The sequence below is a fragment of the Ursus arctos genome, unplaced genomic scaffold (genome assembly GCF_023065955.2).
Source record: "Ursus arctos isolate Adak ecotype North America unplaced genomic scaffold, UrsArc2.0 scaffold_5, whole genome shotgun sequence".
NCBI classification, from domain to species: Eukaryota; Metazoa; Chordata; class Mammalia; order Carnivora; family Ursidae; genus Ursus; species Ursus arctos.
The window spans coordinates 22,174,084-22,199,114 of record NW_026623067.1 but is presented as its reverse complement, the minus strand read 5'-3'; the positions used below and the strand labels follow the sequence as shown (position 1 = coordinate 22,199,114).

General features: G+C 37.7%; 1 long non-coding RNA gene across 1 annotated transcript in view; it reads left to right on the top strand.

Annotated features, from left to right (window-relative positions):
- The first annotated feature begins 1,536 nt into the window (after nt 1-1,536).
- Nucleotides 1,537-25,031, top strand: part of LOC130542798 (uncharacterized) — a 32,803-nt gene continuing 9,308 nt past the window's right edge. The window contains exon 1 of the long non-coding RNA XR_008957633.1: nt 1,537-1,671. This is a non-coding gene — a long non-coding RNA (uncharacterized LOC130542798). The remainder of the gene's footprint in view (nt 1,672-25,031) is intronic.

The window sequence follows — 25,031 nt, the reverse complement described above, 5'->3', positions numbered from 1 at the left end:
CTATAAAGTGTGGAAACAAATTGATTACAGATGGTAAAGATGAAATGGTTTTGTGGGGTTTTTAAAAAAATGTATTCTAAGCTAAGAAGTTCTGTTTTAAATTGTTGACAAAAGTAATCTTGGTTGACAAAGTACTTTGGTTTTCTTCATTTATCATTTGGAATAATTTTGAGAGAAAGGGAACCCGAGAAGAGAGAGCTGTCCCTCTGAGTCATGGACCATTTTTAGGCAGCAAACATCCTGCCAATTATTGAATTAAGAATTAAAAGATTTTTTTAAATGTAGAACTTAAACACAGGATGGGAAGAGCAACTATTTCTATCCATGTAACTGGATGGTGATGACTCTTAATGCTCCCCCTTCTGGCGAGTCAGTTACATTTGCTCATAGGTGTGGCTTCTCTGCTCTGTTCTTTGCTCTCCTCTACACTCTTTCCCTGTCGCATACATTGTCTATATGACTCGAACTCTGTATTCATATTGGCTCTCCATTTCTTTCTCACTCTCCCCAAAGAAATACCTCTCCAAACCCTGGTACATGTGGGATATACGAAGGACAATCTTTCTTATTATAGACAGTTCTTTGGACGCTCCTTATTTCTGACTACCTTGTTTAGTTCTCAGTAGCTGCTACCTGTGCCTGATGAATATTATTTTCAGAAAAAATGAATTGAGAGATGATTATGCTTCCGTATGTGTTTTCTGCGAGCCTCTGCATGACTTTTGCCACCTGTGAAAAGCCTGTGTGTATTAAGCCTGTGATTTGGGTTTGGGTGGTTAACTGAATATCATAGCTTCTTGATTTGAATACGTGTAGACTGGGGACATTCAGTTATTGGAAGAGCAATGGATGCCTTCTCTCCTGAGTCACATGACTTGTCCATTTAACTTTAAGCTATTTTGCCAGCAATGAAGCAGATTTAATTGTTGGGTAAGAGGTCACAAAATCAAGGAAAGCTGCTTGGCATGATTTTATTTGAGAGGTGAAATCCTCATTAAAGCAAATAGTGTGGAAGGAAAGTCTGCATCCTTCCATATGTAAGGGTCTTCTGGCACGAAATAACTTTGTTATCCTAATAGGATAAAATGTGGCTGAGAATTCACCATACATATAAATCATTAATGAATATATTCAACAATGTGTTCAAATGAATCGAATTTAAGTCTTGGATAAATTATAACATTACCATGTGGGCATAATTCCCCAAGAAATGAAGTCAATTGTTGGGGGCGCCTGGGTGGCTCAGTAGTTGAGCGTCTGCCTTCGGCTCAGGGCGTGATCCTGGCGTTCTGGGATTGAGCCCCACATCAGGCTCCTATGCTGGGAGCCTGCTTCTTCCTCTCCCACTCCCCCTGCTTGTGTTCCCTCTCTCACTGGCTGTCTCTCTCTCTGTCAAATAAATAAATTAAATCTTAAAAAAAAAAAAGAAATGAAGTCAATTGTTAAGTTCAGTTTCATTTTTTTTAAAGATTTTATTTATTTATTTATTTATTTATTTATTTGACAGAGAGAGAGAGAGCGCACATGCACAAGCAGGGGGAGCAGCAGGCAGAGGGAGAGCAGACTCCCCACTGAGCAGGGAGGCCAATGCCGGGCTCAATCCCAGGACCCCCAGGATCGTGACTCGAGCAGAAGGCAGATACTTAACTGACTGAGCCACCCAGGAGCCCCGTAAGTTCAGTTTTATAAATGAATTTTATTAACATGATATTCAAACTATTCCAGGATTATTTTGTGGTGGGACAATAGCCTTTTGGTGAAAGCTGGTACTGACTTGCTGAATTCCAGAAGTAGGGGTGAATTGAAAAGACTGCCTGATTCAGGCATCGGCACTTCCTCCTTCTCCACCTCTACATTCATGAGTTATTTTTCTGTTAATCCCACATTCGCGTGGATGGCAGTCAGTCCTTCCAGTTTCCCGAAGGAATCAGCCCATGCAGGTGTCACTATTAGTGACAATGTACCTTCTAGTACAAATTGCACAAAGGAGATGGACAAGAGAATATATGTCACATGCCCCACAGCAACTATTGAGAAGAACACATGACTCTTCCCCATTTCACCTCTGACCCCTCTATTTCTTTCCTTCTCTTGCAGAACCCATGTTGGCTTGCTCCTATCTTGAAGATTTTCCTCCCAACACTTCCAAATCCTTTTCTCTTTCATGACTAATTCCATAGAACACACCTAGGAAGATATTCCTTTGGATATTTTAAAGTCCGTATTTATATATTGGCACAAGTGAAGTATTGTCTTGTTAGAGAACAAAGTTCATCTCTATCCCAACTCATAGTTCCAATTTTATTTTCCTGAATTTTCCCCCAGCACTCAGCCAAACTGAGAGTCTTCCTTTTTATTGAAGTCACACTCCTTAATAAAGAGCTAAAAGTAGAAATGCCAAATTTATTTTCAAATAAACTTTAATTTTGAAGTAATACTATTACATGGAACAGAATATATACTCTGAGCCTCAGAAATTTATTTGTAGAGATTCTAAATTAACCCCAAATGTAAGTTCATTGTTACACATAACTGGTAGCATTAGTGCTTAAAAGTTCATAGGACCATAGCTTTGTATTCCTAGATGGCAGTAATTTAGGAAGGAACACCAATGAGCATTAGAAAATCAATTAACACTTACCTTACTTTTGATTTCTGTTTATTTGAAAGCTACACAGAATACTTGAGATTGTTCCATAATAGAAAAATTTCAAGTTATATTAAAAAATAAAGTGTTCTTATTACATGAATGAGTTGAAATAGCTCCAACAATTATTAAGCCAGTATTAGCTTATTAGGACAAGGTAATAACCGAGGACATTATGAAAAATTTCAGGAAGAGTTAGACTCCTGCCTGGTAATGTTCCATTGGTACCCACAGTGTACCAAATAGATGCTTCTATGCTACGGTTCAGTGCTGACCATGTAACTCCAGCTGGGCACAAACAGTTCTTTTAGGAAGCAAGGTTTTTCTACCTTCCGTAAGTCATGAGCCCTTAGCAGAGATCACATTAAATTTATTTAAAAAAATAATTGTTATGTAAGTTTTGATAATGTTATTTTTACTTTGGAAATAGTTTCTTACTGTGTAGTTTGCTTTAGGGAAAGGAATTTCTTTTATTTCTAGAAGACAGCTACTTCCTGACAACAATTGCTTTTAAAGTTGCCTGCTATTTCAACATGCCCTTTCTTTAATTGAAATGAATTAAATTTTATGAATGAAGTTAACTCCCTTTTGTTTTAATACTCTTTTAATATTCACTTAACTTGCCAAAAAAATGAAACTATTGATTGACTGGACTGTCTCTGATGATAGATACATAGTGTTGGTTCTGAACAAGAGTTAGCGAATTCATCAGGTTAGGGTTCAGGAAGCGTTTGTGCATTTAACAAAAGCTGAATGATTACTGGCTTTAAATGGAGCACAGTTATAGCCACTGAAACTATAACAATAAATAAAACTAGCATAATGCCTACCCTTATAAAGATTATATTTTAAAGACTTATTTATTTATTTTTAGAGAGAGGGAGAGAGAGGTAACGCATGCGCAGAATGGAGGGGTAGAGGGAGAGGAAGAGAGAGAATCTAGAGCAGACTCCCTGCTGAGCGTGGAGCCTGATGCAGGCTTGATCTCACAACCCTGAGATCGTGACCTGAGCCAAAGTCAGGAGTCAGATGCTTAACTGACTGAGCCTCGCAGGTGCCCCAGAAAGCTTTTATTTTAAGTATGGATAAAATAATCACGTGAAACAGTATCAGGTAGTAGTAAGTGCTATGAAAGAAGTAAAACAGACAAAAAAGAGAAGGGATCAAAGTTCTATGATTTCAAGTAGGGTAGAGTGATCACTTCTCTGGGTAGGTGCAAGACCTAAAAGACCTGAAGGGGTGAAGCATGTGCATATTTGGGAGAAGAGCATTCCAGACAGAGGGGATAGGAAGTGCAAAGGCCCTGCAGGATTGTGCTTGTTGAGTTCATGGAAGAAACAGTGACTAGAGTATGGTGAGCAAAGGAACGAGTTTTCAGATAATAGGTCAGTGAGGTATTCAGGGACCAGACCATGTCTAATTTTGTAGGTCAAGGTTAAGGGTTTGGATTTTAATGTGGAAGGAAGCTGTGGAAGACTTGGTGTCTAGGAATGAAATAATATTACATAATTTTAAATACTTATTTGGATTGACTAATTCCAATGCTCATTTATGACTTTATGTGACATATAGGCTGAAAGAGAATTCGAGTCTACTACATTATTTCATGTACAAATGGATAGGGACTGGGAGTGGGGTAGTATTGGTAGAATAGCCAAAATTCATTCAATTCTGTTTATGTCTTGAAGAAAAAGATGACACAGTCTGCTCTTGGATTGTACGTTGGTAAGCAGGAAGAGAGAAGTCAGGGATGACTCCAGGATTTTTTTTTTTTAAGATTTTATTTATTTATTTATTTGACAGAGAGAGATAGCCAGCGAGAGAGGGAACACAAGCAGGGAGAGTGGGAGACAAAGAAGCAGGCTCCCAGTGGAGGAGCCCGATGTGGGGCTTGATCCCAGGACTCTGGGATCATGCCCTGAGCTGAAGGCAGACGCTTAACGACCAAGCCACCCAGGTGCCCCAACTCCAGGATTTTTGACCTGGGCATTTGGCAGAATCTTGGTGCCATTTACTGAAATAAAGAAAATTTAGAGAGGAGAAGGTTTGAGGTGAAATAAAGAATTTGATGTTGGATGTTAAGTGTGGTATGCCTATTAGACATCAAAGAGTCAATACCAAATTAACCTGTTGGATATACAAGGACAGAACTCAGGGGAGAAACTGAGGTCAGAGACAATACACTATTTTGTGTATTAGTGCAGAGGTTTTATTTATTTAGAAACCTCAGGCATGGATGTGACCACAAAGGGAGTAAGTGTAGAGAAGAGAGAGAGAGATGAAGGCTGAGAGCTAAGTTCTTGGGGAAAGTCAAAGAGGACCATAAAGAGTCAGCTAGTAATATAAGAGGAGAATCAGGAGGGTGTGGTGTCTAGAAAGTCACTTGAAAAAACTATTTCAGGTAGGAAAAAGTATACTAAAAGCCCAGAGAAGGAGAAGAAGATGGGGCAGATAATAATCGTGAACTTGGCAACATAGAGATCAGTAGGCATCTTGATAAGTGCTTTTAGTGAAGTGGTAAAGATGAACACAGACTTTGGACCATAGAAGGAGAGGAAGTGGACCAAGCCATTATTATTCCTCACCAGAATTTTGCTGTATAGGAAGGAAGACAAATGAAGAAGAAGCTAATAAGGGATAAAGAGTCAAGAATGTTTATTTTTTTAGATACACTATATTACAACATCTTTATACAAAGATGGAAATAATCCCTTCAGGCAGAAAAGGTGATGTTGCAGAAGAAAGAGTAATCGATTACAGAAGTGAGTCCTTGATAGACAAAGTAGGATTGAACCCATTGCTGAAGTGGAGGGCTTATTTATTTATTTATTTATTTTGAAGACTTATTTATTTATGAGAGAGAGAGAGTGCGTTCCATGTGGCCTCTCTGAATGTCATAAGAAATTGATACATTTTGTAACACAAATTGACTAAGTGTATTATTTATTTATTTATGGGGGAGGGGCAGAGGCAGAGAGAGAGAGAGAGAATCTTAAGCAGACTCTGAACTGAGCGTGGAGCCCCAGTTGGGGCTCAATCTCCTGACCCTAAGATCATGACCTGAGCCAGAATCTAGAGCTGGATGCTCAACCGACTGAGCCACCCAGTTGCTCCATGAAGGGCTTATTTTTAAACCTCTGCGATAGAAGTGAGGGCCAAATATGTGAGTGCAGTTGCTCGTAGGTTGTTAGTTTTAGAAATGGAAACATCCAGAAGTCCCTTCCAATTTTTCGTATTTTCTCATTGAAATATCTAAAAATGTCATGTACTGACAGGAAGTTTTGGAAAATGACAGATCTAGGAAAAGGGAGTACAGAAATGATCCACCCAGAGAGAGGAAGTGTGGATTGGCTGAGGAAAATAGTAAGATGGCAGGACAATGTTAAGAGCCTACTCAATGTTCATGACTGTTAATTTAAAGTGAGAATTGTTGAGTGGTTTTGTTCTAGCCATATTCAATTCCTCAGGAACAGGCCAAGCTAATCAGAATTGGCTTTAATCTTAACTGGGACTTGTCCAGGTGGGTTTGAAATCGAAAAGCAGAATAGGAGAATGGAGAGTGAGTAGAGGGATGGACAGTGGGAAGACTACTTGGGTAAAATGAGAACAGTGGCACAATGGGTAATACCAATTGGTAATACCAATAATCCAGTGTATTAAAAATTATTGTGTGACCTCTAATTTCTTTTCTTCTGCGTATGCTCTCTGAAAACAAAAGTAGTTACTAGTTTTACTAGCAAAGAGCCAAAACTCAGCTCAACATCCTCATGTCTAGTAAACGTAGGATTCTGACCCCTACAGGGTCACTAAGCAAATAGAAATTGCCCTATTCAATATAATATACAAATCATGAGGGTTTTTCATGAGACTAGATTGTTTCAGGAAGTACCAGGAATACAATTTCTAGACTGAAAAATAAATTTTGATTTTTTTTTTTAATCTTACCTCTTGAAGACACCTTGAGCATGCTGCAGAAGCGACCAGCGCATGGAGATCAACATGCTGGTGCTTTGGTGTCACACCTAGCAGGGTGTTATTTCCTGGAGTTTGCTTTTCTTTTGAGGAAGCAAAGAATGCTCCTGCTAGATAGAAGTCAGAGATGACAGCTTTAACGTCTGTGGAGCTGTAAGAAGAAATAAAAACAGCAGGTTTTTGGGTGAGGAGATGTCGAGGATGAGGGACTGAAGTTGCAGTTAATTGCAGTACACAGCTGGCTCTGTGACACCACATGCGGGCTTTGTGTTCTGGGCTTGTGTTCAGACGTGGGAGGCTCCGTGGGTGTCAGAACCCAAATATGGCCCCGCAGAGCACTCCATGTGGCCTCTCTGAATGTCATAACAAATTGATACATTTTGTAACACAAATTGATTAAGTATATTTTCATTCTTTAAAGAAAGGGCCACCTGCAGGGTGCTCTCTTAGAACTACACAAAAACAATTATATTTTGTTCTTCTATTTATTTGAAAAAAGCTGGTAATAAGACATTCTGTCTTTCTCTTAGCTAGTGGCTGAGAGATAGGATGAAGGGGCAACCACTAAGTGTTTCATTATATAGCTGAAGAAAATGACGATTCTTAATGACACTGCTTTTTAAAAGGGTTTTTAGAAACTTATTAGTACCAAATGAAGTGTCTCAGATTTGTCTAGAATTAAAACAATAGATACCTACTATATTCTGTTTAGTATGTTTTTATATTGGAATCATTTATTAAGCCCTAAGAGCAACCACAAAATTATCCTCAATAAAGCAGCATGTTGTACCCAGGGTGCTATTAACCATCAAAGATGCTCGTGGAGAATCACCCTCATAATAGAGAATAATAATTGCTTTATGAGATTTGCTGGTGAAAAAGTTCTCCACCTGTGTGGTCTTAGGAACCCTTGAAATTTTATGTATCATTTTGTGTATATGGGTATTTTCAGGAGAGAAAAACCACAGCTTTTATCAAGTTCTCATCAAAGTCTCTCATCTCTGATCTCTTTAAAAATATTCATAGTTATTACAGTTGTAAAACTAAGAAAATGATCTCTTTTGCAGATCATTTGGGTCTACATATTTGAAATATTATTTTAAGAGACAACTAGCACATTGCCTAATAGATGTTCAATACGTGTTAGTTCAATTTCCATTGGCAGAGCTAAGGCAAATGTTGCTAAAGATCATTTGGAAGGGGAGGAAGTATCAATACATTCAGAAATAAGAGAATAAAATGGAATTTTGAATAGACGGATGAGAGAAAGCCGAAAGGTGTACCTGGTGAAGGAAGTGATAATAGCTTCCAGTTACTCCTCTGTGGGGCCCAGGATCATGTCTGTTTTTGAGTGTTCTCAGGACAGATTGCACCTCAGGACAAAGGGGATAGGAGAATGTTGTTAATAATAATGCTATTTTATAGGTCAATCACATATTTTATTTTATTTTTATTTTTTTAATTTTTAAATTTTTAAAAATATTTTTTTGAAGACATTTATTTTAGAGAGAGAGAGCATGAGCAGGAGGGGCAGAGGAGAGAGAGAGAGAGTCTTTTTTTTTTTTTAAGATTTTATTTATTTATTTGACAGAGACAGAGATAGCCAGCGAGAGAGGGAACACAAGCAGGGGGAGTGGGAGAGGAAGAAGCAGGCTCATAGCGGAGGAGCCTGATGTGGGGCTCGATCCCATAACGCCGGGATCACGCCCTGAGCCGAAGGCAGACGCTTAACCACTGTGCCACCCAGGCGCCCCAAGAGAGAGAGAGTCTTAAGCAGATTCCATGCTGAGTTCGGAGCCCAACACAGGGCTCAATCTCACGACCCCGAATTCTTGACCTGAGCTAAAACCAAGAATCAGACACTTAGCTGACTGCGCCACCCAGGTGTCCCAAAGACATATTTAAAAACAAAAACAAAACAAAAACATAAAATAGTTAGAGAACAGTTACTTCTTCCCATTTTTAAATCCTGTTTCCAATTCTGAAACTTAATAAAGGTGTTATTTATTGTTTATCAGTGGGTTTACATTTTTCCAAATTAAAGTTTTAAAGCTGTGATTATAGATAAGTTCAAAAGAGAGAGGCTAGATTGATACCTGGTTAATTTTCATGACCAAAAAACCGTTTTCAAAGCATAGTAGAAAAAAGGGATGATTTTCAATAAATAGTGCTGGATGGATTTCATTCATACGGAGAAAAAAGTATCTTCAATCCTATATCATACTGTGCACAGTAAATTGACTCCAGATGGCTTGCAATCTAAATGCAAAGGGCAAACTACTAGTTTTTTTTTTTTTTTTAAACCGCAGGAGAACATCTTCATGATCCTTTGTAGGAAAAGATTTCTTAAACTGGACACACACAAAAAGTGCCCACGATGGAAGTAAGAATTTATACATTTGTCTATAGTAAAATTGAAGAACTTCTATTTGTCAAAAGCATTAAGGGGTTGAAAAGACAATGCTCAGAGTGGGAGGAGTATACACACTATATTTATTTATAAAGTACTTATAGCCAAGGTTTTTCAAGAACTATTGGAAATGAAAGAGAAAAAAGACAGGGAGGGACTCAGGAGAAAAATTGGCAAAATACTTGAAGAACATCAAACACAGGGCAAATTTACATATGAAAGGTGTCCTAACTCAGTTATCAAAGAAATGCCAATTTAACCCAATTCCATCACAGGACACAACTATCAGAATGCCTAAAGTGAAAAACACAACAATACCAAGTATTGATAAATATGTGAAGCAGTTGGAACCCTCAAATACTTAAGAGTGAAAATTGGTACAACCAATTGGTAAAACTAGTGTTAGTCACTAAATTTGAATATATATGTGAATATAAATTACATATAATGACCCATATATATGAATATATATGAATATATTTGAATTGGTAGATAGATATAGATATAAATAACATATAATGATTCAGCAGTTTCACTCCTTGGCAAGTATCCAACAGAAACATATAATTATTTTCACCAAAAGATGTATAAGAATGTCCATCAAAGTACAATTTGTAATAGTTCCACACCTGAATCAAGTGTTCATCAATGGTATGATGGGTAAACGAGTCATAGTATATTCACACAGTGGAATGCTGTTGTGTAGAATGAGAACAAATGTTTTATAACAGTGCACAACAATAGGGAAGAATGTCACAGATATAATGTTGAATGAGAGAAACAAGACACAACGAAGTGTACCTTACATGATTCTATCTGTATGAAGTATGAATACAACAAATCCACCCACAGTGAGTGAAGTCAGAACAGTGGTGAGGTTAGAGGTAGTGATGGAAAGAGGGGCATGAGGGTATCTCCTGGGTGCCAATCACGGTCTGCTTCGTAATTTGGGTGTTGGTAACACGAATATATGCCATCTGGAGAAGCTCATAGGTGCCCTGTGTACTTTTGGAATATGTATATTACAATAAAGAGTAACAAATCAATTTAAAGTTGCCTGGAAATAAAACTCATAGTTTTAAAATCTATTAATTTAAAGGTATAAATGCTTTGGTAGATTCCAGTACTCTATTATTAGTGAAGAAAAACTGCAGCATTGGGCAGAATATCAATGTGCTTTATTATGACCTTCTTTTGCCCAGTGAACTAAGAGGCCGTGATATGTCACCATGGAAGTTTCCCAGGAAAGATTTCTGTAATGATGTGTGCTTCCGCAAACATATTATTTGCTGAAATAAACACTTCAGCTCCTCTCAGGATTTGGAGAAACTGTTCATTAAACTGCAAGGGAATGGCACAAGAATTCACTGAACAGAAAATAAATAGCCTGCTATGTAGCTTTCTCTTGAAGATAGAAAACTTGGAGATTAATGAGATTATGTTGGTGAAAATTGCTCCGTTCTTCCTAACCAATATAAACAAACCAAATATAAAAAACTAATTGAAAAACATACCATCTCTGATGTGTTTTAAAGGCCTTTTATTTTTCTTTCCCCATTTCTGGGAGAAAAGTCAGTTTAAATTCCTTTCAAAATGTATATGATATTGAATGCACTTAGGAAAACAACATGGTGATGGGATGAGTGGGGTAGTTATCCCAAGCAGTATTACTGGGTTTATTAATGAAATAACTTGAGCCTAACAGCTTCTAGGAAAGGAGCAATCAATGTGCTTCTCAAGCCCTTTCTTGGAAAGAGCTGTCTCCATGCAATTTTCCCATCTACATTTTTTGGTTTGGATGGATTGTTCTGCTTAGAATCCCCACCCTGTGATTATTTAGACCTAATTACTTTACATGGAGCCTCCTTGGAAAACCTGATTATTTTGTTTTGTATTTGCCTACCTGTTGATTGATGAGGTTTAGGCCACTACCGAAGGAAGAAAATGAACATAATCAATATCAACGCCCAACACATAAAAGGAACTAATTCATGAGAAGGCTATAGTGTGAGTTATACATCTTGTTATTTAGGACAAAGTAGTACAGTTATCCATTCAGAGGGGTAAGGGTTAGGAAATGAAAGATAAAAGCATGTCTGAGAGTTCAGTTGAAAGAGTTGAGTTGACAGCCGACAGAAGTAGCATTTGGAAATTTTCTTTAAGCTACTTGAAATAAGTCAAGCAGAGAAAGACAATTATCATATGGCTTCACTCATTTATGGAACATAAGAAATAGCAGGAAGATCGGTAGGAGAAGGAAGGGAAGAATGAAGGGGGGTAAACAGAAGGGGGAATGAAGAGACCATGGACTCTGGGAAACAAACTGAGGGCTTCAGAGGGGAAGGGGGTGAGGGATTGGGATAGACTGGTGATGGGTATTAAGGAGGGCACGTATTGCATGGAGCACTGGGTATTATACGCAAATAATGAATCATGGAACACTACATCAAAAACTAAGGATGTACTGCATGGTGACTAACATAACATAATAAAAAATTATTATAAAAAAAGATACTTGGGAAATACTGTATTTTGCTTCTCCCCAATTTGTATAATATGAATTATTATGTATAATAACATTTAACTAATTTTCTAAAAGTTTTCTCTGAAAGCTGGGAAATGTTCCCCTTTTGCCTCTTTGCACATCATGGAATGATAAGGCATTGAAAATTTTAAGTTGCTGCTAATGTGGATAAAACCAGAGCCTGAAGAAGGAAGGTTCAGAAATAAAGAGATAAGCATAGGGAGAGATTGGAGTGTGGACCAAAAACAGCTGTAGCAGCTGCTTGGACCCCACCCTGGCTCCCTGAGGAGAACGTTATCCTAAGGGATGTGGAAGGTCGAGGAAGGGGAAGGTCTTCGTCATGGGGAACGGATCTGTAGAAGTTTCTTGAGGCTGCTGTAACAAATTACCAGAGACTGGGTGGCTTACAGTTCTGGAGGCCAGGAGCCTGAATCAAGGTGTGGGCAGAGCCACACTCCCTTTTGATACTCCATTAAGAGAAAACCTTTCTTACTTCTTCCATCTGCCTTGCTTTCTTTGTCTTGAGACCACATCACTCAAATCTCTGTGTTCTTCTCATGGCCCCCTTGTCTTCTCTGTTTCTTCTCCAAACTCCCTCTGCCTCTCTCTTTTCTGTGATTGTATCTAGAGCCCAGCTGGACCATCCAAGATAAACTCCTCCTCCCCAGAGTTTTAACTGAATCACATCTGCAAAGGCCGTTTTTCCAACTAAAGTAACAGTTACCGGTTCTAAGGGTTAGGACATGGCTATATGTCTTTTCAGGCACCAGGCAGGTCCTGTACATGGTCAGTTTTGTTTTTTGTGTATCTATCTATCTATCTATCTATCTATCTATCTATCTATCTATCTTCAGTTGTAGAATCCAAATAAGAAAAGAAAGCCCTCTTTTTGTTGCATTATAACCAGCTCTAGTCCTGTTTAGATACTTCTTCACATTATTCATTAGTTTGGAATAGTGAGCCACAAGTTTACAGACTTGGAAGGGGACTTTCAGAGTCAAATTTGCCCACTCGACTGATGAGAAAATCGCTGACCGATTACATGGTCAGTGACGAAGATAACAAGGTTCTCTGAAGAAATGGGGCCACAACCAAGGACGTTGGTCTGTTGCACTTTCTACTTCATTAGATTGAATGACCAAGACATTGCATAATACTTGGTTTAAGCAATTTGTTTTTGAAAACGTCTCTATAAAGTTTCTTTTTTTAATTGTCCATAAAACTAACAAATTTTGTATTTTTTTGTGATGAACTTGATAATTAAATTAATAATAAAGTACCCAAGTTATATATGTGCAATAATAAATGAAATTGTAGTACCCTGTCCATAATGGAGAATATACCAAGCAAACCTTTCAAAGGCACTCACTTCTCATTTTCAGTTTCCTTATCCATGCAAGCATTTGCAATGTAACTTCAAAAGATGCCATCACTCTGAAGAAATGAAGGAATACTTCGTTTTTGTTTTTATCTTCTGTAGGGTCTATTACTAGCCCACTAGGAATACTAATGTGAATTGCTTTATAAGAATGGTTATTGCTCAGAGACATGATAAATATCAGATCAGAGCCTGTACTTTCATAATACTAAATTATGCTATCTATTTTCGGAATTTGGAATGCATGGCTTTACATAAAAGTACATGCAGTTGTCTTTTCTCATCATGAAGAACTTCTTTTGAAACCAGAGATAAAAGTGGATGTCAAAGTGAACCTTATCTCTCCATAGGAGGATGCTGATGTCTACAAGATAAAAACAGGGAATCCAATTAGAAAACTAATGAGAAAATATGTGTGTCTGTGAAGGAAAGGAAAAGGCAGGAAGGTATACAAGGATTGAGAGAAAGAAACAGACAAAGGAACAGGAGCATTATACATTCAGAATCTCAGGGGAAGAGAAAGGGTTCTTTAAAGTGCTTTGATGAGCCCATGACCCAGCTATGTCGCTTTTAATGTTAATGATCAAAAGTATTTTTGTGTGATGCCTCGGTAAATAAGTCTAATTTGACTGAAAGCTAACTTAGTGTGATAAATTTTGTTATGGATTTGGCAGTATCCTTTGCACTTCCCACCCCATCTGAAAAGCTTTGAGATCAAGGAAGTAGATTAGTATTTGAGAGTTAAAGTTTAATCAACACGACAGACATTAGGAAAACAACACCTGAAAAAAAATTACCTATCTTCCAAGATGCCAAGACCTGATATAATCTGCCTGAAGTAACCTTTTACAGATAGGACGTGTCAATGTGAAATGGTTTTGTAGATAAGTCAGGTATATACACATAGAAAAAAAAAGTTATAGAGACACCTGTTTTTAACACATTAACGCTGTCCAAGAAAAAGACTTGGCCCACAGACTTCAATATCTCCAGTCTATTGTTTAGTGGATTCACTTAGTTACTTATATTTAGGGGGGCAAAGAAAATATAGCCTCTTATAAAATTTAAAAAAATTAATCATTTGATTTTTCATCATAAATATCTTGCTGAGTTATTATGTATATGGGGATGGGCAACTAAAGATTCGTGTGCAAACTGGTAATTTAATCTAATGTCATAATGAAAGAACCTTTTAGATAAGTATTTAGTCTTAGAATTCTACCCTCTTCCCCATACCTTTTCAAGTTGACATCTGGTCAAATGGAAGGGGAATGACACGTGTCTTCTTGGTGATGAAGGGCAGGAAGGGTCTTCAGATTTATGTAGCATCTTCTGGAATCTTGCTGGATCTAGCTGGTCTGGATTCCGACCTAACTAATAACAGCTAGTCTGTTTCTATGCTGTGTCAAGGCATTTCCCAGATTTTTCCGAGCTAACCTTGGCTCCTGGTAACACAATAAGCTCCCTAAACTGGTCTGTTGGATTCTTAGTTTTTGCCTTGGGATCACTCTCTTCTTTGCTACAGGAGACTGCCAGGGGCAGGTCCGTAGTCCCAACTCAGCTATCTTCTGAGAACCCATTGGGTGTATGGGAACATCTAGCTTTTTGTATACCATGCCACATGGGAACTAAAAGAGGCCTGGTGTTTGTCTCATTGCTTAGTTTATTTTGATAATGGCTGTTTCTAGATTTGCTTGAGTGTAGTTCATAGGACAGCTGACTTCAGAATCCTTGATTTTTTTTCAAACTTTTTAACATAGCTCTTCTTTCTGTGAGTTTGGCCATGAAGAAGGATATCCAGCATGTGTCTGAGTATCTGCTTCTCTAGGGACTAAAGTCTTACCATCTTCTGCTTGCTCTTTGGTCAACATCTTAAAATAAAGCTTCCGTATCAAGGCCACCAAGCCTACATCCCAATTCCAAAATGGCAGATACAGGAATTCAGAGCATTTTTTTTTTCCTGTAACACAATTGACCTTTCAAAACTATTGTCTTAGAGCAGAGAGAAGTGGATTATCTCTTTTTCTCTTTATATTCTTGCTGTAACAAGTTGTCAACCCTCTTTTCATTCCCATTTAGGTGGACAGAGGCTTTCGGCTAACTCTAGGCATGTCACATGGTTAGGGATGCCAAAGAGAAAAATATTCAAGTAGTTCAAACAATAGTCCACATTTTTCAGCCCCCCATTAAGATGACTGCAGTACATTATGAGAGGGTCAGGCATGATTGGTGATACTTTATCATGAGTTTCAGAGACAAGTGAGGGATGGGGCGTCTGGCAGGCTCAGTCGGTTGAGCATGGGACTCTGATTTCAGCTCAGGTCATGATATTAGGGTTTTGAGGTCAAGCTCCAAGTCAGGCTCTACACTCAGCCTAGAGTTTGCTTATCCCTCTCCCTCTGCTCCTCTCCCTGCTCTCTCTCTCTTGCTCTCAAATAAATAAATAAATTTTTAAAAAGGGAGAGACAAGTGAGGAAGAAGATAAATCTGTCATGTATTTTCCATCCTTGATATAGTTTATATATAATTTCTGTATACATTTCATTTCTTCTGATAATCTTAAGGGGTTTGATAAGCCTGCCCTGAGAAATATATTTTAAGGGTGAAAGTTTTCCCAGACATGCAGTTGGGCTGGGTTTTAACAGTGTGTCTGATTCTGTCTATGTGGGAGCTGAGGTGATGGGAAGGCATTTTTGTGTGATAGTTTTCTTTCTCTTAACCATTAATTCTCTTATGTTATTTGAGATCATAAACACAATTTTGGAAACATGCCTTTGAGCATGAATTACCTGATTTAGTGGTTATATGACTTTGTTCCTGTACTTCCCCGAATCAATTTTTATTTTGTGCTTCCTCCAGATGGCCCTCTATTTTCTGTCTTTCACAGGTAATCAACTTGAGATAGACAATAGAATACACTATTTGGGTGATGAAGCCTGTCAAAGTCTCAGTGTGGTTTTTATTATCATTTACACTTTGAAAGTAAAGGGTAGGTCCTTGGCTCTCAGTTCAGTTTTTGCCTGGTTCCTAGCTTTGGCAGCCCAGAAGATTTGTTTGTATGGATTCCGAAAGAGAGAAGAAAGTAGAACCATTATCTGTATGTAGGCTGTGGCACATTCTCCTGATGTTTTATAGATTCCTAGTGTCCAGCAACCAAATTTAAGTATGACCTCCTCCTTCAGCCCTGTTGGCCTCATTCGTGTTCCTTGGGGCTTTACAATTCCGTCTTCTTTCCCAGCAATGTGGCTACCCTGGGTTTAGCATGGTTCGTTCATATCGCAATGGCATCTCTTCACACGGACCTTGACTGATTTCTCTAACCAAGCTGCGCCTTTCCCCCCAGACTTTTTCCCATCAGTCATGTGGTATCAGATCATGGTTTTATTTCCACGGAACACTTCTCATTACTGTTTGCTAGCACTGCCCTAACAAAGCACCGCGGACTGGGTGGCTTAAACAATAGAAATGTATTTTCTCACAATTCTGGGGCTTAAGAGTTCTGAGATTGTTTCTTCTGAGGCCTCTTTCCTTGACTTGTAGATGGACATCTTCTCACATATGGTTCCCTCTAAGTCGTCTGTGTCCAGCTTTCTTCTTGTAAAGATTCTGGTCATATTGGATTAGGGCACATTCTAATAACCTCATTTTAACTGAATTACCTCTTAAAGACCCTACCTCCAAATACAGTCACATTCTGGGGCACTAAGGTTGAGGATTCCCAGTATGAATCCTATGAATTCTGGGGGGACACAATCAACTATTTATAACAACTAATAACTATCATATGATTCTTTCTTTATTAACTTCTTTTTTTTTCTTCTTCTTCTTCTTCTTTCTTTCTTTCTTCTTCCCTGGAAATGAAGTACCACAAAGTCAGGGCTTTGTATGTCTTTCTTCACACTAACACCACCCCCTAGATTAGTGCCTGGCTCAGAGCATATGCTCAATGATCTTTATTTTTCATATAAATTATATGTGTTACTAGGTAGAAATATGATATGTGATTTTCCCCACATTCCAAAGACTTACTCATTACTGGCATTACTAAAATTCTCCTTGCTGCATCCCCTGATTTGCAAAAATAAAGAAATATAAGAAAATGATGTAAAGTTTAGAAGTGTCTTGTTCTAAGCTCATAACCTGAAATAAGTGGTTGTTGCTCAAGTAATAGCTCCCTTTTCTTTCTGTTGTCACCCTTTTTGTATGATGATTATTACAGATTTCTAGAGGCCAGCTCAGGTTTTCTTTCTACATCAGTAAAATGTAAAGCTTATTTTCTCCTTATTTTAAGAGGACATTTCCACTTCTGAATTGCCTTTAATACTAAAATGGCTCTGAAGTTATTCCTTTAGGCTAAAACAGTATTATTTTTCTTTTCTTTTTTTTTTTTAAGATTTTATTTATTTATTTGACAGAGAGAGACAGCGAGAGAGGGAACACAAGCAAGGGGAGTGGGAGAGGGAGAAGCAGGCTTCCCGCCGAGCAGGGAGACCGATGCGGGGCTTGATACCAGGACACTGGGGCCATGACCTGAGCCAAAGGCAGACGCTTAACGGCTGAGCCACCCAGGCGCCCTTAGTATTATTTTCCTGTACTACAAATGAATTCAGTTCTCCCATTACATTCACTGGCAATATTGCTGACGTCACGTGGTGCCACATGACCTAAATGATTTTGTTGCCGCTGGTAATTGTATGATCTGACAATGTTGAATTTGATCTGAGCTCCGTAATCTTGGAGCACAGGGAGGATTAAGGAAGCCCCCTTACACACACCATTTTTATGTCTGTGAAATGGCTTACTGCAAAGAAACATCCTACCCCAGATGACTTAAGTCAGACTCAGGAATGCCCCTGTGACAAGGCCAGACATATGATTAGCTAAACCCTTTTCCCCCAAAGATCACTTAGAACAAAATGCTTGTTCAGCATACTTCACATTTCTGTCCTTCTCCCAGGCCCCCAAACTTTGACCCACTCTCAGCTTAAGCCAGCACACAGCCTTTTGTGAGAATTGGCTGACCACGAGGTAAAACTCTGTCTTACCTACAGTCAGGTCATGCCATCTTCACTCCTCCTACTTTGCCACATGTGATGGTTACTTGTATGGGTCAAAAACTTGACAGGGCTAAAGGATGCATGGAGTGCTGGTAAAACAATATTTCTGGATGTTTCTGGGAGTGTCCCTGGAAGAGATTAGCACTTGAATCAGTAGACTGAATAAAGAAGACTGCCCTCACCACGGCATGTGGCCATCATCCAATCGCCAAGGGCCTAAATAGAACAAAAAGGCAACAGGAGGGTGAATGCGGTCTTGGAGCTCAGACATCCATGTTCTGCCCTTGGACATAGGTGCTTCTGTTTCTTGGGCTTTGGACTCAGACCAGAACTTACACCATGTGCCCCTTGATTCTAAGGCCTTCTGACTCGGACTGAATAACCCCACTGCCCTTCCTGCTTCTCCAGCTTTTGCTCTTATATAGCTATCTACATCCTATTGTTTCTGTTTCTCTGGTTCTTTCTAGGATAATCTACTCCTCCCTTTATGTTTAGCTTTTGAGAAGCTTGCACACCTTACATTGGAGCTTTCTCCCTATTGCAATTTTCTCCCTACCCATTGAAATAATATTTTCAAATCAACCCTTTTCTTAGCTAAGTTTGCATTTTTTTATTTTATAATATATCATTGGAACTTTACTTTTATATATATAGTTTGAAGACAAGTAAATGCAATATGTGGGTGTGGCTTTCAATAATCTGTCTTGACCTTTCTGTGAGCTCAGAAATTAGAAAATGAAGGTCACTTCAAAGGACAGCTTCACTTCATCCTGTTTTGTTTTGTTTTTAAATTTTGTTTATTCATTTCAGAGAGAGAGAGAAAGCACCAGCTGGGTGGGGTGGCGTGGGGTGGGGAAGGGCAGAGTGAGAGGGAGAAGCAGATTCCCTGCTGAGCTGGAAGCCCTGACACAGGGCTCCAATCCCTGGACTCCAGGATCTTGACCTCAGCTGAAAGGCAGATGCTAACAGACTGAGCCACCCAGGTACCCCCATCCTATTTTTGATAAGCTTAAATCGGGTCTCAGTTATACCTACTCAGTTCTGCCATTATAGCGCAGAAGCAGCCATAAATATAATATGTAAAAAAATGAGCATGAATGTTGCTTCCAATAAAGTTTTATTTACAAAAACAGGTAGAAGGCCAAAATCGACCCACAGGCTATTGTTTGCAAACTCCTGGCATAGAGTAATGCAACAGAAAATTGAATGCTGGGAGTTCAGGATTGAATTCCACTGAGCAAATAGCCTTGCTTTATCTTCATTTCTTTGCATGGAGACTAAAGATAAAATGCTGCAAGGAATTGCTTCTAACATGATGATGAACTGGTAAGATTTAAAAAAATTTATACTTTTCTAATAAATTTGAAACTATTTATCTGTTACATAAATAATAAATGACAAACCTCATACTTATGCAAATAAATTTGTTTTACTCTTTAAAAGATATCAAATTCATCAGAAATGAGGCCAAAAAGGAATTATAACATCTCTAGATAAAAAGTCAGATTATTTATAGTAAAAGGAGATGGTGGAGTTTTTAATTAATTTGGCAAAATTGGTAATTATGTCACTTGGTCTGTTTACTTCTTTGAAGAATCCTTGTTTTAATTTTCTTTCGTGAGTTAGTAAAGGTTCCAGGCTCAGTGTAACACAAAGTTTTGAAAATAATAATTTTTTCATTATTATGTGGGGTTTTCAGGTCATAAACCATCAAAGAAAAACACAGCTCTTTGGTTTTATTTTCTTAATAGAACTAAGAAATCACGGTCTAAAACTACTCAACTGTCTGTCCAGCACAGAAGATGCCAGCCCTGCAGATGAGCATCTGTTCTGATAAACAGGTTGACAGGCAGAACTCACAGCTGTGACCTGAGAAAGATGGTCAGGGTTAGAATCCCTTCAACTGCATTCACAAATCAAGTCATGACCTTGGGCATATTCTATTTCACTCCGAGTCTCATTTTTCTCTTTTGTAACAGATTAGATTGTTCTTACAGGTTTGTGAAAAGATGCAAATCAGTTGTTATAATTAAAAGTGCTTGGCACCTTATAGAAACTCAGTTATTATTTTAACTGAGATTGACAGAGTACTTGTTGTCTAGTAGGCGTGATGCTGAAGTGCCTTGTATACATTTCCTCATTTAACCCCCAGAGCAACCAACCCAGTGGGGCAGCTCTACTGTTACTCCCACTTTCCAGATGAGAAGCGAGTTCAGCCTGATTAGGGACTGAGGCGAGCACATCAAACAAATGATTGGTAATCGAGCTGTTTACTGAACATTTAGTTCTCTCCCCCCGAATCCGCAGTTCACGCTCCTGACCGCTACCCCAGAGCAAAATGGCAACCTGGAGTTGTGTCATGAGCAGAGTGCTTTGTTTTGTTGTTTTGTCTTCTACAACTCACGGAAGTTCCCACGAATGTTAAATTTCTGGATTCTCTTACATGCTCTGAACATACGTAGCAGCAACCATCTAGAGCTGAGAAGAAGTAGCTGGTTCCCCTTGGGTGAGGTGAATGCGTTCCAGTGTATTTCTACTCCTTACTGCCTTATGCTGGGTGGTCTTTACTCAGTGCCTCACCTACTCCTTATAGCGCCATGCTCTATTCATGTTTCTTAATTTCTTTCCATCAGAGAAGTTAAGGGACAACCTTAAAATAGTAATAAAACTGCAGATTAGGGAAGGCCCTCCAAGTCATCTCATTTAATAGTCTCTAAATTTTTTGATTGCATGTTTCTATTAGAAATGTTTTGGGGCACCTGGCTGGTACAGTCGGTTGAGCATCTGACTCTTGGTTTCAGCTCAGGTCGTGATCTCAGAGTCCTGGGATCGAGCCGTGCATTGAGCTCCGTGCTCAGCATGGAGTCTGCTTAAGATTCTCTCTCCCTCTGTGCCTCGTCCCCCTACCCCCACTGCACTCTGTCTCTCTCGCTAAAATCAATCAATCAATCAATAAATCTTAATAATTTAAAGAGATGTTTTGTATTTCTGCTTATAATACATATATATGATACATATAGTATTGTCAATTCATATATTAAATACGAGTAAAACTTCATTTATTTAACCCATATTTTATGCAAAATATTTTCGAGTATTTTCTTCCTATACTTAGTTGATTGTGTTGCACAGCTCTGGAGCTGTATTTCCCCTTCTTTGGGATTCTCTAAGTGGTCTAATTATAAAAGACTGTGTCCTCTCTGAAACTAGATCTGGCGTTACTGATTTCTCATGTAGTCTCTTTGGTTTTGCCCTGTAATACCCTGAGAATAGTAAAAATTTGATTTCAGAATCAAAGTTATGCTAGATGACAGAAATGTTCCAGCCAACATTGATTTTTATTTTTTTTATGGAATAAGCCTTATTCTTTTTTTGACAGGAATATAAAAAAAATCAGATGATATGTTATTACTAGTATGTTATTACCAGCTTGTCTTAATTCTGTATAAGTTTTGAAGTAATTGTGTAAAGGTAAATCTTGTTTTTTAAAATCTCAGTACCTTCTTAGTTTTAGGATACTATTAGAAATCTCTGAGTAGTTTGAGGTAATGAGAGAAGAAAGACTGTTTTTGATTACTTTCTTAACTTTTACTTTGAAAAATCTTGATGGATAATTTTTAAATTATATTTGCATTAAAATACTAATCATTAAAAAATAGATGCCTTTTCAACTCTTCAGAAAAAGAAGGTAATGATCTCCAACCGGAATGATTTTTACAAAGATGTAACGTTCTATCATTTCTCAATATTGGCTTGATGTTTCCCAAACAATTTTATCTTTAATTGCTTTTGTTCCTTTAATTTAAGAAATTTAATTTTTGGAAAAAGTTTTGGCCCCATGGCCCCTATTGAATAATAGTTTATTTTCCCATTTTTAATTAATCAATGGTACGTAAAACTGAATACTAGGATTTGATGTTATCACAACAGATTCAGTTTTATCATGTTAAATTGATGATATGGTTAAAAACAAGGAAATACGCTCATTTATCAATTTGGTATTTTTGAAGATAAATTTCTGTTTTCTTTTTTTGTAGTTGTTAGGCTTTGTGAATCATTAAAATAGTTTTACACTTTTAAAAATTATTTTTGAGATACCCCTACCACTCAGAGTACTGGGGATGGATTCCTTCTTGGGGTCCACAGTCCCAGGAATTGGTCTTACAGTTTGGGATTACCTCTAAATAAGGGATCTTATACATTTATAGTTTATTTGATATTACTCATCTCTAGTGCTTGGTCTGAATTTTGCTGTAACATTGTAATTTTTTACTAAGAGTTGTGAGGTTTAAAATATGAGGTAGAACGACCCAATGGTGCGTGATGACCAGCTCCTAAACAGTGATGATTTTTTTCCTCTCAATCTAATTAAGAAAGGGTTTGGGAAATGAGCACAGAAAGAATAGTGGTCTCAGGTGGACTGGACGCTGCCTAGAGTTTCCTACACAAATGAATCTTTTGTATCTTGCACTGATGAGAGTTTATTCAGTGGCTTCTCCTGTTACATTCCTGTCTCCTATTCCCCAGCTTAAGGCTCTATGTTGCCTGTCCATATCCTGATTTTCCTACAAGATCTAGTTCTGGAAACACTTCACAGTTACTTGTTATGTCACTGCCTTCCATTATCTCCCTATTTATTATAGAATTATTAGGATTGTTAAGTGACGATGTTTCTTTCCACATGAGGTTTTAAAATCCTATATGGAATGGATCATTAAACAAAAAAGATTTGGGGGATACCTTTTTAGAGCTCCTAGCACTGTTCTCATTTTAAACTAAGTGAAGTCCAAAAATAAATTTTAATATTTGACTTAAAAAATGAAATCTTAATCAGTCTTTCTTTGGGTAATTTCTAGAGCACTAAGAATCTTGGTCACACCTTTCCTGTTGTGTGCTTCCTTCTCTAATTGGGTTTGATTTTTGTTCTTTATCTGGTTGTTTCCCTTGCTGAGAAAGATCTATATATTCCTTCCTTTTCCCACACTGAGAGCATATTATTTTCTCCTCTCCACTCTCCCTCTTAACTTCCGTCTTGGCAAGGTTGATTTTAATTCTTCACTTTGTTATTTCCCAGTCTGTCCATTTTGCAGTATTGTCTTCTTAGTTTGCTGTCTATAAATAATGTGTCTTCAGTTTATTTTGATACTATCAAAGTATTTTTAAATGACCCAATTAATCAAATGGTGCAGCAGAAAATAGCAAAGGACCTTCCATTGTCTATTCTCCCCTTGTCCCCTATCATAGGAAGCCCATGTTTCAGCAGAAGCAGACAAATTTCCGAATGAAAAGAACATTTTTCTGCCTTCATTGCAGCCAGGAATGACTGCGTAACTAAATATAAGTATGTGCTGACTTCTGGGAATCTTAATGTATAATAGCCTGTTCTTTCCTCCATTTTTTTTACCCCTCTTTATTTCTGATGTCCAAAACATAGACCTGATTCCTGGAGGTTCTAACATCCCTTGTGAACCATGAAGATAAAGACTACACCCTAAAGATGATAAAGCAAAGAGGTGGAAGGGATCTTGGTTCCTAAAGACTCCATGGACTAGAGCTACCACTTTCCTCCAGCCTATTAAGCAATAAAATTCTCTCTTGGTTTAATCAATATTATTTTAGTTCTCTGTTACTCTTAAGTGATTCTAATTCTAACTGATATCCACAGCATTCAATATATTAATGTATAAAATACCTGAGTTCTCACACAAGTACTTTAGAGTTTCCCAGATAGGTCACTTTCTCCGTAGAATTACCATATTCTTCCTACCATAATCTCATGTGTGTATTATATATAATATACATGAAATATACATAGATATTATATACATGAGAGATACATACTAATATATATAATATATGTATATATATTAGTAGTTTACTCAAATTTATTGAGAATTGTTTATTCGTAATGAAATTGGAAATCCCTTATCTATAGAACTATGACTGGAATATGCCAATTATTTACAATGATGGATCCTTTTAGAGCCACGTCTCCCCAGTAACCTTGTTTTCAAGTTCTCCTTCACAATCATGAACAGTGTTTTCACATCTGTCTCCCGGGTCCTTCTTTATAATCTGCAAAATTTTAATTAATGCTTCAGTTACTTGAGTTGACTTGTATAATTTTTAAACTGCTTGACAGAGATGACTTGGCAGGTTTATAATCTGGTAATTGGAAATCAATGTGCTCTAAGCTTCGGGCAGAAAACATGATGAACAAGCCACTCTATAGGGACAAAAGATTATATGTTAATACTATAAAAAGGTCAGAACTATACTAATTAAATTAAACCCGTGAGCCATTCCCAGAACCACCTCTGAATTATAATGCTCCCTCAGAGAATATAGGGCTGGGAGAGTGATAGTTGTATCCCACTGAGCTACTAGATATCGTGCATACATTTAAGTACAGTGTGGGCTAACAGTGCCTTTTAAAAAACATAAGCAAATATAATTAAGTGAAACAAAATTTCTGTTAAAAATAAGGGAGGACATTACCTTTAGAATAATATTCAGATCTGCTAAGACTTGTAAAATAGAAATACACTCTATATGTATAATTTAGATCAAAGTTCATTTCTTTAGGAAGCCTCCCTATTGCTTGTACTTCCATAACTGCTTATTTTTACCTGTTCTATAAAGCCTCACAAATTTTTTCATAGTTAGTTGTATTTAGTTCTGTCCCTTCTGATTGAGTAAAAGTGTTCTTTGTAGCGGGGTTACATTTTTTATATTCTTCAAAGATCAGTGTTAGGCCCGTAGTGAATAATCAGATAATGTTTGTTGAAAACACTGGATGAGTAAATACATGAGTGAATGACTTAGGAAATGACCGAATGAGCTTGGAGAATAGTTCCTGTTTACCTTAAGCTTTGTGAAGGTTGGTGTTAGTGAGGTGGATTTTTTCTCTTTGTGGAGTAAACATTTATCCAGTTAATGTTATCTGGAACTTTGTTTTAGTTCATTTAATCATCTCAACAGTTTTATGAAGCAGATGATATTATTATCCCACACTCTTTATTTAGTATAGACACCACAGCTGC